Raw genomic sequence first — 13,676 nt, forward strand, 5'->3', positions numbered from 1 at the left:
GTCACAGCCAGGAATCGAACCGGCGACCACTGCGACGAGGACTATGGCCTCTGAATGTGGGGCGCTTAGACCACTAGGCCACCAGTGCCCCGCCGTGGTGTTTTAAGCAGGTTTTAAAGGAAGTTTCTGCAGAAACTGCAGCTAAGTCAAAGAAATCAAATTAAAACTATGCTGAAAATGATTAGATACTCATTTTTGAGATATCAGTAAGCCTTAACATCACCATTCTCAAATCATCAAATTATCACTGTGTTGTAAAATGACGATATTCTGGCTGTTACAGAAAGATGCTATCATTTTGAGATCTAACTTGATGCAGAACACTCAAATCACTTTTAAAAAGTCATACAAATGTTGTAAGAGTGACACTACCAAACCTACGGCACCTGCTGCCTAGAGAAAAACTGTTTTACCCTTTACATGATCTGAAGAATAATCTGTTGTAGTCACACTTAAGCTATCAGACAGAGAGAAAGAAAAAAAGAAGGAAAGCTATATTCTGTTTTACTCGTTTGGGGGAATTATGAAAATGCTTAAGCTGAAAATGAGGGAACAATATTTGTTGACAGAGCAAGATAAATTCAATGTGACACTGCCATTTGAAACAAACAGTTCAATGAATGAAGCTAAATGAGTCACAAACTTAACGCCAATCAATTTGCTGTAATGTCATGATCAGGTTGCATTAAGTCATCCCCCCTGCAGGAATTTCCACTCTTCTCTCTGGAATACCTCATGCAAGTTTCAACCAACCATTGAGTTACCTTCTTGCTTGAGATGTCAAGTATCTGTCTGCATGTCTTATCTGAAACCGTCTGTAACACATTACAAACTCCTCACAAAGAGGAGCTATAGACCTAAATTTGTCTTACTAGGAATTTACTTTAAGGCTACACACATTTTCAACCTTATCATGGTCACTGTACTCAAATCAAACAAGTTAAAACACCAGACAGAGAAAATAGGAAACTGCTGTTTTTCAGCAAACTGCAAATATGCAGGGAAGTAATTTCTAAAGCTTGGTCACAATAATCAGAAACATTTATCATCTTATTCCTGGAGAGTCCAGGGGTGAGGTGAAGCTGATTGCGAGTGACACTGGGGTGAGAGGCGAGGTGGACAGGTGGCCAGTCAGTCACAAGGACAGCACTGATATAAGCAGCCATTCAAACTGGTATTCTGAACTGGAGTTCTATACATTGTTTTTCATTCACCAATGTTACTTCTGTGCACATTTCTGAATGTATCTCTGGTTTTGTAAATATATTGTTGTTAATTTACTTATTTAGTTCTGTACATACTTTTGTTGAGATATGCTAATTTACTCTTTTTCATTGCTTATATTTTATAATAATTACTGTTTGATATGCTTTTGTTTACTCTATGCTTTTTGCACTATCTACTTTGCTGCTGTAACACTTTAAATTTACTTTAAAAGGAATATCTTATATCTTATAAAAAAAGTATATAATTTGAAAGAGAAAAGTAAAATACAAATTGTTAATAAATAAATATAAAACAAATAAATAAACAAATATATAAAATAAAATAAATTTAAAAATTAAATCAATAAATACAAATAATTAAAAAAAAAAAAAACATGTAATAAAATGTTTGTGCTCCTCACTTAGCCATCACTCTAACTTTGCATTCCAAGGCACAACAAATCATAGTGCATTTCCATTCTTCTCAATAACAAGTAACTTTAAATCTTTGCTTAAAACACCTCTTTGTGTTGGCTTCCAATACCGGTTGACTAAGACATCCCAATGTTTTATTTTGCTTTGATTTATTGGGGCTATTTTGTTGTGTTATATATGGTGTTTTGTGTATCTATTGTTTTACACTAATATTTGCTTTTATTGATGTTGTGTTTTAAGCTTGTACAGCACTTTGGTCAACAGCAGTTGTTTTAAAATGTGCTTTATAAATAAACTTTGACTTGAATTGATTCAAGCAAGGCCTTAAAAAGCCTTATTCAGCAAAGACCGAGTCATTTCCTACGGACAGTTTCAATGTTACTTTTGATTTGAGTTAAGAAACTTACACTTGACTAAACAGGTGAATCACATGAGTCAACTCTACTTTTACTCATCTTCTGTATGTGTTAGTGTGTCAGCGCTCTGGATTTGTGTACTGACTAGTCATGTGAAGTGTACATTGCTGTGTCTCAGTAAATCAGATGCCCTCGTTTTCCCACTCTGCTCACATTTTGGGACTTTTACCGAGTGTAATTATTGTTCTCAAAGTAGTGTTTGCATGAGTGGAGTGATGCTGGGATAAGCGGAGGACCAATTTGGTGCAATTTAGGATATGTTTCTGAAAGTAAAAGCAAAGCTGTCTGCTTTATTACTTCATCGATGAACATTGAACATCTGCACGGTGTATTGGGAAATGTTTTTTATGCAGACTGTACAGTCACGTTTTTGTGACTGTTGTTTTCTAAAGAAATCCAGAGCATGCAGGGGTCAGACCGACACAGACAGACAGCTATCTTTTTAATGCTTGCACTGACTCAGACTAAGGCTGTTTTTGAAAAGGCCTGCTGCATACTACTTACTAATGTAGTAGGCAGTAGGTATTGCCAACTACATACTGCGTTTGAATTTAGTATGTAGTATGACTATTCTGTTCGATCTGTGTTGCAGTATGCTAAGTCAGACGTCACTGAATTTCTGGTTTCGGAACGCTGAAGTAAACAACGGCCAAGCCGATAGAGAAACTACTTCTTTAGCATCCACCTATGATTTAAAAAGTTAGGAAGTGGTTTATATGTAATTTGATAACTTCCACAGCACCCAAAAACGGATTTCGTCAAGAAAGAAGGAAAAAGAAAAAGCCGAACGAGCGCTGTGCATTGTGGGAAACAGTACGTGAGGCAGACTGGACCGATGCATGCTGTGAAATTTTCCTGAATCAGTAGACATCCGGGGAGTTTTGGTATACTGCAGATTTTGCTCTTGTTCACATACTACTTACTACATACTGAATTTTGGCCAAATCAGTACCTACTGCTAGTATAGTAGGCGGTTTCAAAAACAGCCTAAAGCTTCAGGAGAACAGGAAATACAACATGTCGTTAAATTTTGACAATTTTCCACTGATCTGCGGATCACACACCATCCGAACCGTGGAAGCTGTAGATCTCAGACCAACTGTGATCCATTGCAACACTACAAGCATAGAGAAAACAAACACATTCTACTCATGTAGCTCTGCAGTCAGCTGACGGCTTTGAACCAGAACTTGTGAAGCTAACTGTCCTACCTAGAAACAATTCCTGGTAAGACCCTGACTGATTAACTCAGACGTTTTCAGAAGGAATGTGGACCGAAAACTGAACTATGGAACTTACACAATTCACACAAAAGAAATCAGAGGAATGACACGACCAATCACTGCAGGAGAATATTTGAGTGGTACTGCTCTGATCTGAACTGAAACTGCAACATTGAAAACATGCTTTATCCTATTAATCTTGTTGTATTTTATTTTACTTTATTTACTTTTCTTCTGGTCCTGTCTCTTAGCTTATATGGCTGTTCCCTAAAGTGCAATTTTAAAGATGGGCCAGTTGACTTATATGCAACTGAAAAAAGAAAAGTGATGTTAGATGTTGAGATATTTGGACATATATTTTCATAAATGTAAATTCTCACTAGATGTGTTAATGACACCCCATTATCAGGTTGTTTTTTTGTTTTTGTTTGTTTGTTTTTAAAATGTATTGAAACATGTTATAATGTCAAGATATCTCTATAAAAAGAGAATTACAAAAAAAAGAAAACCTGCTTTATCCAACACTACCACACCTCGATAATGTGTTGAAGTGTCTTTATCTTCTCTCTGATTGGAACAATCCCAAATATGTTGATTGGTTTCAGTCATTTTGGTGTAAAAGTATGAGCTGTTTACAGTACATATTTTCAGGATGTTGAAACCATGTTTTCACTTCAGTCTGTGTAACACATTCTCTATGCTCCACACCTACATCATTAATCTGCAATATGCACACAACTGTGTTTGTGACCCATTAACAGAACATGTGTTTTCTACAGTACGAACAAAACCGAGCTGTCAGTTCAGATAAAACACTCTGCTTTCACACAAAGTCCAAAGTCTCAGTCATAAATCACACCGCACAAGTCATGAATTGTTGTGCTTCTTCCGCATTGTAGAGCATGCACCCATAGGGTAACAGTATGTCGCTGGTGCTAGGAGAGACAGCGGGGTGCTGATCTATAACAGGTGTAGAGGACTTCAGCTGCACAGATTCATGAGGTTACCCATCGAAAGTTTACAAGTGAAAAAAAAATCCCCTCCAAAGACCCATGTGGCCCAGTCTTGCAAAACTATGAAAGCTAATTTGGATGCAATAATTCACGTCAACATGAGAGCAAACATAACACAATATGTATTTAGGAGTTGATATATGAGCGTAACATTCTTGTTTAGCAATCAGGGAAGCTAATAAATGTGAATTTGTATCTAATTGAAGAAGAATTTCCTTCATTTAACATGCCAAGAACAGCTTTTCAAGTTCTGTTTCACAATATGCTCTTTGTCACACAGTGCAGTTTGACCCTATGACTTCATCTCAACGTTATTTTAAACTCTTAGTCACTCTTTGACAGTTGAGAACATACTTTCTATTTGTTAGCCAAATTGGAGTAATGGTCTCCTATCGGGGGAGAACGTAATAAAAGTTGAATACATGCGTCTCATTTCTTAGAATCCATTTGACAAAATCTGATGACTAGAATAGAGAGGCTGATAAAAGCTCAAAGATCAAAGCTGTCAGGCTGAATAATACCTTTGTTATAGAGTTATTCACGGTATGCTGGAAATGGTGTCAATTTGTACTCGATTTTTTATGTAACAGCATGCTAAAAAAAAACATCAAATAACTCCAAATTAAAAAGAGAAAGCGTAAAATGTCATTTGAAGTCAGAATTGGCCGGCACCAACACTGTGTCAAATTACTACGTTGGTCAGTGAAATCGAAACCGACATAGCTGTGAGCTGTGTGAAGGCTTTAAACATAGTTAGAAACTTACAACTCTGGCTCACAACTTCCTCCACACAAAAAAGGCATAAAGGGAATCTGCTGGACTTGTAAAGATGTTGTAGACTGGGGGAGTTCGAGGACAAAAAGAACCACATAGTGCAGCATGAACAGTGGTGTCTATTTCCACCATGCTGCAAGGTTCTCATTGTGTATCTATGGGAGAAACAGGGAGGCATCCAGTCCTGGGACAGTCATTAAACTCATAGTAAAAATTTCATCACTGTAAATCATGGAACACTGCAGAAAATGCCAAACATGATCACTATTTATACACATCTGTTTCCCCCTGACTTTATAAAAAAATTACTTTAGAGCTCATTGAAAAGAAAAGAATGCTGAAACATTTTATTGTCATCGATCGAAGTACCGCCTCTGACCCCTGCTTCTCAGCCAATCGGCACACTCTTGAGCACTTTCAAAACAAGTTCACACAACGCTTATCAAGCCTACTGAGGACAGATTTTGCAGTCTATCACTGATTTCAAATCTGGTTTGCATTTTCCATGACCTAGCAGCTATTGGTTTGCAAATGCTGAATATGGGAGCATCAATGATGGACCAACAAGGTATTCTTGATCCAGAAGGTATTCTGGATCAAGCTGTAGGGTTGTTGCCATTACACAAAGGATTGCTCCAAGGATTGTGGGACATTTTGTCTCATATCTCACTGCAGAAAAATTATGTGATCCATGGGAGTTATGTATTTAAATTATATGTATGAACTTATTATCATTATGTGTATTGCCTGTGTTATATATGATGCTTGTGGGGACTTCTGTTGCAAACCAAATAACCCCTTAGGGACAATAAAGATTTTCCAAATCCAAGTACAGGGGCTACAATCCTCAATGCAGGTGGCCCGGATTCAGTTCTGATTCATAGCCTTTTATCGTATGTCATTCCCCACTCTTCTTAGTTTCCTACTCTATCCATGGTGCTATCCTCTAGAATAAAGGCATTTAAGACCAAAAAGTAACCCTAAATGTCCAGTGGGTAATGATTATCTGCATACAGACTTGGTAGACATGGAATATATTATTCATAAGCATATTTAAATTAGCATTAACCAAAATATAAAAATCATTTTATTTTTACAAACTTTGAATGAGCTTCTTTTTACATCTACATAGTGAATGAGCTCTCTTTATGGCGCTTTCTAGTCTTTTGACCACTTAAAGCACTTTTACATTAGCTGTCACATTCACCCATTCACTCCACATTCATACACTGATGGCAGAGGCTTCTATGTAAATTAACTAAGCACCAGAGGCAGCAAGACCTGGCACAGTTCTGGAGGAAATACTGGGGATCGAACCCCAAACTTTTTGATTGAGAGTCAACCATCCCTACCACTGAGCCCCAGCCACCCCACATACTACATAGAAGTGGGTCCCCCCTCATGGAGGCCGCCATCTTGCATCATCATGTTTCTACCATAGCACAGAATGAACAAACCAGTGACATAGTGTTTTTGTATTTAATGAGTGGGTGTGCACCAGTAGGAAGATAAATAATAGAGTGGTGATTGTGAGCAAAAAAAATCGTATTGATGGATGTTTTACATGGTAAAAACTTGACAAATTGAGGCACCATTGGCATAGTGGTATAAACGCGCCCCATATACAGAGGCTTCGGTCCTTGTTGCAGCGGTACCAGGTTCGACTTCCAGTTGCATGTCTTCCCCCACTCTCTACTCCCCACATTTCCTGTCTCTCTCCAGCTTTCCTATCTAATACAGGCAAAAATTCCCAAAAACATTACTTAAATAAAAAAACGTGACAAATGAAGGATCAAACATATCATGCATCACAGCAGCTTTTTGTCCTCGAAGGCCACTGTCACTTAACTGAGGGGAGGGGTGAGCAAGGGACCGTTTCAATCTGGAATCTGATTGCTAGGTATCACTGAATATTCCCATTTCAACACATGATACCTCAAAAACAGCCATTTCTAAAAAGTCAAAGAGAGCAAGAGAGAGAGTGCTGTGGAATGGTCTCATGCATTTCTGCAGGATCCTCTGAACACAGACAAAAGACATGACTCAGCAAACTACTTAGCAGCCTGCTCGTGAAGCCCCTATGTCGTAGCATGGTCAGGGGTCATGCACGAGGGGGGCCGAACTGCTTCGACAACATGCAAAGTGAACTGCTACACATCCTCATGACATGAGGTCTTCAGCAGCTGGCTGCGGTTCTCCTGCACCGAGTGCCTCAAGCCTGCTGTCAACAACTCCCTGAAACCTAGACCTGATACATCATGATGGGGGCCTGAATGAGGAGGGGTCTCGGTTAGATTCTGTCTGCGCTTGAACAAAGAAAAAAATAATTAAAATACTGGTGGTAGCTGTTGCCTTTGTTCACCTGCAGAGGCGAGCTGAGCATGCCCAGACACATCTTGGAGACTGGCGCTATCAGAACATGTCTTACCGTTACGTGTCTCCGAGTCTTTACAGCTCCTCTAATTGAAATCACATGCTCCGACTGCTCCAAGTTCAAATTTTTAACCACGGATGAAAATAAATGACAGAATTCCTTACATTCCACGAGGCTGCACTCTTGTATTAAAACAAGCCGTGCTTTTCAAATACTGCCCCCCTGACAACTATAAAGAACCCCCCATCAGCGAGGATAATAGAACCCAGGCCTGAAAAGGAACACGCTAATTTGAACATCCGCTAGCAAAATGTTAGTCGGATGGAGTCCAAAGTTACGTTTATTTATTTCTTCATTTCTTTTTTTTGGCAGAAGCCGTTCCATCAACAAGAACAAAAACCCCGTCCAGGCCCACGGCACGCGTGTGCATGTTTAAGAGCGTGGCTCGTTTCCAGCTCAGCTCAGAAGAACCTGTGTGTGGTGCAGCTGGGTAGCATGACCTAAAAACAACGAGATGCTCTCACATTCATATTTTATTTGAAGCTATAACTTTAAAAATAACCTTTAGGGAGTTTTTCACGAGCCAGCTAAAACACAGGGCCTCTCTTATGTAATGTTGAATGCAGACTTTATCTTAATTTGTGGGTACACATTAAATTATTGTGAGCTGTTGATGGATTCATCTACGTTTCAATTTACAAAATTTACGAGTGGTCGGAATTGATTCAACAGCTAACATCTAAATTAATACCATGAAACCCACAAACTCCTCAAGAATTATCTGCAATTTATGGACATGAAACAAACAATAAAACAGAAATGTTGCATAATGTCAGTCGGATATAAAATATTCCAACTGTTCTGCAAGTTTTTAACACATTTTTTTTCTGTTTCCCTGCTGTTTTTCATCCCATGCTGAGTTGTGACTGGCAGAAAAATATCATAATTATACAACTAGTGGATGAAATCATGTATGCTAGTTTCACTCCATGTTACTCATATTTGTTACATTGATTAAAATGTTTTTAGTCAAGCTGAGTTCATGCTGCGTTGAGTCAGTGTACATTTCCAGCCATTGACACAAAGCATGTGATGCAGCAGAACTCCCTCTCTGACCTCTAATGGAAGGCAGCTCATGAGTGTTAGTGTGCCAAAACCCTCACTCCATCAAGAACAGGTCATCCTAAAGCTAAATATTCAGTACAACAACACTGCCAACTCAACATTCAGGTAAAGACTGACAATACAAGATGCAGTGTTTATTTTGTTAACTAAGTTATGACGATAAATGTTCGACAACAACTTATTTTTTTCATGACGAAAACAAGACTATGACGAGCTTAAGTGCATCACTGATAATAAAAAATCTGATGAACGTATGTTTTGATTTTGTTAACGAGACGATGACGAGATGAAAAAATTAGTGGCCGACCGCTGGACATTTAAAATCCATGTTTCCCTCACTGTGCATCTAATCTTTAGAAATAAAAGCGATTCATTCCTGTGACAGGCTGAGTATTTGTTTTTTTTTTAAGAGTAGGCTTAAAACTTTCCTTTTTGATAAAGCTTATAGTTAGAGCTGGCTCAGGCTTGGACCAGCTTTTGTTATGCTGCTATAGGCCTAGACTGCCGGGGGAACTGGCGCACTGACACACTGGGATCCTATTCCACCCCCTTCCCCCCAACCCCCCCATCACTTACTTTAACTCTGCCTGTCCCATTGAAAGGTACTAACCACAGACCTTTCTGGAGTCCCTGAGCTCCATTGTCTCGTAGGTCCCTCTGAGCTGCTGTAGATGTCCTCCTGCTGCGGACGTTCTGGACTCCAGCTGATACGGACGTGCTGGACTCCAGCGGCAACAGCTTCTACTACTTGTCTCATCACTATCACCTCTCTCTCTTACTCCCCTCTATCCCTCAGTCAAGACCCAACTTGGTCGGGCATGATGGCTGTCTGACATGAGTCTGGTCCTGCCTGAGGTTTCTGCCTGAAGTTTTTCCTCGCCATTACAACTAGCTATATACTGCAATGTGCAATGCTCATGATGGATTAAGGTGGGGTCAGACTGAGTCTTACCCTGTCTTGAAGTTGGGTCTCTGTTCATAATTTGACATAGAGTGGTCTAGACCTGCTCTGTTTGTAAAAGCGTCTTGAGATAACGTTTGATGTGATTTTAGTGCTATACAAATAAAGATTGATTGATTGATTAATTGATTATCTGAGGGGCGCAGTGTTAGCTTGGTCACTACCTGCAGCAGGTGTGCTTTATGAACCAGCTCTCCCCCCTCCATGCATCTGTCTCATCTTCATTGAGTATTTTTACCCCCCAGTGTGCATCAGTGACAAAGACACAACCGGGGGACGTCTGTTTAATATTTGATGTTTGACGTTTTTCCGCTATTACCGCAAAAAGCTCCCGTCTTCAGCTTGATTTATTCCAGTTTGGTGATACATCAGACACATATAGTAAGTTTTGATCAACTCCTAGTAATCAAAGTTGCAGATGCATTTCAGAGTGCCGTGAAATGACTGACTGCCCAGTGCGCCTGTCACTGCAGGTACATTCAAGGACCGTCGTAAATGTGCAATACAGCCCTTTCATGGCATTTTTCTGTGAATCAAGAGAATCAAAATACAGTCACAGTGGTCACATCAGGAATGTTTTCTTCTGACTTTTTAGCAGGGTGAATTATTTAACTTAGATATTAAGCAAAAGTGTTAAAAGAGTGAAATGTTGACGATTTTAACACTTAGTACAACCCTGATACCGATATCTGATCAACTACAGTAATTATTTAAAAAGTGAAAATGTTTTCGCAAAAATCAAAGACTAAAATGTTTTGAGTTTCCGTCGACTAAAACTAGACAAACTATAAAGGCCTGAAAAGACTAAAATGTGACTAAAACTAACAGGCATTAGACGAAAATGTCTAAGACTAAATCTAAAATAGCCGCCAAAATTAATACAGATCTATTGCAGTGATGTTCCGTTTCTTGCCGTTAGATACTCCATAAAGGTTTGGATGTCCCATAAATCAAAAAGAAATGCTGACATTCAAGACAAAAACCTAACACTCCCATCCTCATTCATCCAAATGTGACTTGGACTAGTGCTGCAATTCAAACTAAGACAAATATCTGACTCCAGCAGCTCAGGAAGACGGAGTGAACCCAAACAATTTATGATTGAGTTGTGTGATTGAGCATCGTCTCTGCAACTTGTGAAAAACCCTCAGAGGGAGAGATGTTAGTCTTTCCTGATGAGAGCAGATGTTTCTCCTCTTGGACAAAAATGCTCAATTAATCTTCCTGATTTATCTAAGTGCTGTAACTGTTGAACTAAATCAGCCAAATGCTTATTTTACCATGTATGGACAGGCCACCAGTAGACTCCAGGAGTCCGTTTACGTAATATTCACGTCAGCCTCTAACCTGATATTGGCCCCTTTATGCAAACAGGTGGGCTGCGCTGGAACTGCTTCACAGGTATCACTTTCACTCTCCTGCACTCTAAAGTCTAATCCCATATCAAAGAGGAGAGTCACACAAAACAAGAATGCACTTCAAGCTATTTTAACAATTAAAGGATGAAGGATGTCTACGCATCTACTGATTATATTATTGAGTTGTTCTATACCAGCTGTTTGTATGTGCTGTCACTGTGGATGTGTTTTTATGGCTACCATGGAGAAGAGCTGACTTCAGGTAACACATCAAATTGCAAGTTCAGCTAAAATAAACTTTACTGTGGAGGAATAATGGTATCAACTGTAATACTGTAGGTGACTGGCTCCATTATTCAGTATAGTTTTCATCTGTCTTGACAATTTTCACACCTTCACTCACAAAATGTCAAGCAGAAACCTCCGGCCATAAGAATTGAAGCCACTTGAGGCTGGCTCCGGAAGTACCGGAAACCACACACACACACCCATTAAAAAAAGTCGATCTTTACAGCAGAAATAAACATGTTTACAGCCTGGTACAAAAATGATTTCAGTCTGAATAGCTAATTTCTCAAAGCCGGCCTCTTTACCTCACACTAGCTCGACAGAAGTTTGGCTGGGTTCAGCATTTCCAATATGGCATCCGCCGGCGATAGGCTTCAAATCTGCGCTTCAAAAACAGACAGGTGACGTCTAGGGTTGGGCAATGATTTTCGAAATATTCGAGTTACTTAGAGTTACTTCGGTTATTTTCTCATTTTAAAAGTGCAATTTTTCATTGTTTTTACCGGTGCCTGGTTGTAATACAGTATTCCCGCCAGGCAGTGGCTATAGAGTGTCTTAAAGCTGTTTACAAACTGCATTAAATAACAGAAGAAGAAGAAGAAGAAGAAGAAGAAGAAGAAGAAGAAGAAGAAGAAGAAGAAGAAGAAGAAGAAGAAGAAGAAGAAGAAGAAGAAGAAGAAGAAGAAGAAGAAGAAGAAGAAGAAGAAGAAGAAGAAGAAGAAGAAGAAGAAGAAGAAGAAGAAGAAGAAGAAGAAGAAGAAGAATGCTTAACTGCATTAAATAGCAAAATAAGAAGAAAACATTAGCAACAGTTGCAGCGATATTCTCCGTTTCTGAATCTCAAACTACTACACATGTTTTTCCAGAGACTGAGCATGGCTGTAAAATGTATTATTTATATTAATTAATTGAATAATCGCTAAATAGAGGCCAATGATTATCGAATAGTATTTTGTCTTGAAATTCCCATCCCTAGTGACGTTATGGTTACTTCGTCCATTTATTAAACCGTCAATGATATATGAACACCCAATCCTAACAAGACTGGGTTGATGTCGTGTAGCTGGAATTATGAATCATAATGTTATTTAAATTTCAGTGGTTAATAATAGCCTTGAATCAGTCTGTGGTTAAATCTGGCCTTCAATCACTCCCTTTCATTGAGCCTTCAAAACACACTGACACACTGTAACCAAGATGGACGTGTGTATTATATTTGAATGTTTTGAAACAGTTGTAGGCAGAGACAGTTTGATGGTCCTCCTTTGAATGGATGGATGGATGGATGGATGGATGGATGGATGGATGGATGGATGGATGGATGGATGGATGGATGGATGGATGGATGGATGGAGGAGGGCCAGAAAACCACATTTAAAATCCTTTAGACTGAGTAGTGGTGGGGTCGTTTATTAATAAAGAGAAGTCTTCATATGTTTTCTATAGTTGTGGTGATCTTTCATTTTGGGTTGTTGCTAATAAATGTTGAAGTTGGGGGAACACCAGTGCTACAAAGTGAAAGTTAATTTTGAGCCTTGACAGATGACGGTAGTTTCCTTGTCTTGTATTCCAACCGTCATCCTGTACATGTCAAAGTTTCCTCGTCACTGTCACACTGTCTGATGTTTGCTCACCCTACTGGTAAGCCTCAAGTCCAACCTGTTTTTAAACACACAAATCAAAACTCAGCTGTACAAGATTACATATGCAAATTCTATATCAGAGGATTTAAGACTATTGTCACAGCGTAGGAAAACCCAGCTTGATCAACAGTGCCCATCATCAGGAAACTGAACTGTGGGTGTTCTGAGTGGCTGACATGCAAAGGAATATGCAGTGGTGCTTTTTGCATGGCTAAAGGACATCAGAGATAAGGAAATGTGGTGATGTCATTAATATCAAATTCAGGAAGCTGTTCAGTCTCCAAAGACAACTGCAGGGCAGGAGCGATGTGTAAAAACATGGGCACTATCTGCGGGGCAGAGCCAGGTCAAAATGTTGGGAGATGAACAAAAAACACATCATCGTGACAAATACACAGCTTCAGTTTCTCCAGGATGAATGTTGACTTACAACAGGCGTGTGATTACACTGGTTACCTTTAGGACCCACAGTTGAAATTGTTATGCTCAACTTAAGTCATCTACAAATAAAGTAATCAATCATCTTTTCACCAATGTTCAAGAAAAATAAAGTGACATTTCTCACTCTCATCATCACCAAGTAAGTCAGTATCATTGTTAATGGTTCATCCATAAAAAAGGGAAGAGCAACGATTTCCAATATTCGATTATTCGTTCACTTTGTGAAAACCGAAGAGTTACAGAGGCTATGGTCCTTGTCTCAGAGGTTGCTGGTTCGACTCCCGTCCGCGATCATGTCTTCCACCACTCTCTACTCCCCACATTTCCTGTCTCTCTTCAGCTGGGAGGTAAAAGCCCCAAAAACCTAACTTTAAATCTGGGTTCAATTCACATTGGAAACAGCATATTAATGCACTAACT

The 13,676-nt window shown here is 39.2% G+C and overlaps 1 protein-coding gene across 2 annotated transcripts in view; it reads right to left on the reverse strand.

Annotated features, from left to right (window-relative positions):
* sbf2 (SET binding factor 2) overlaps nucleotides 1–13,676 on the reverse strand; it is a 139,142-nt gene that overhangs the window by 115,702 nt on the left and 9,764 nt on the right. The gene's annotated exons all lie outside the window — the stretch shown is intronic.

Source organism: Notolabrus celidotus, chromosome 3 (assembly GCF_009762535.1).
Source record: "Notolabrus celidotus isolate fNotCel1 chromosome 3, fNotCel1.pri, whole genome shotgun sequence".
Classification (NCBI taxonomy): domain Eukaryota; kingdom Metazoa; phylum Chordata; class Actinopteri; order Labriformes; family Labridae; genus Notolabrus; species Notolabrus celidotus.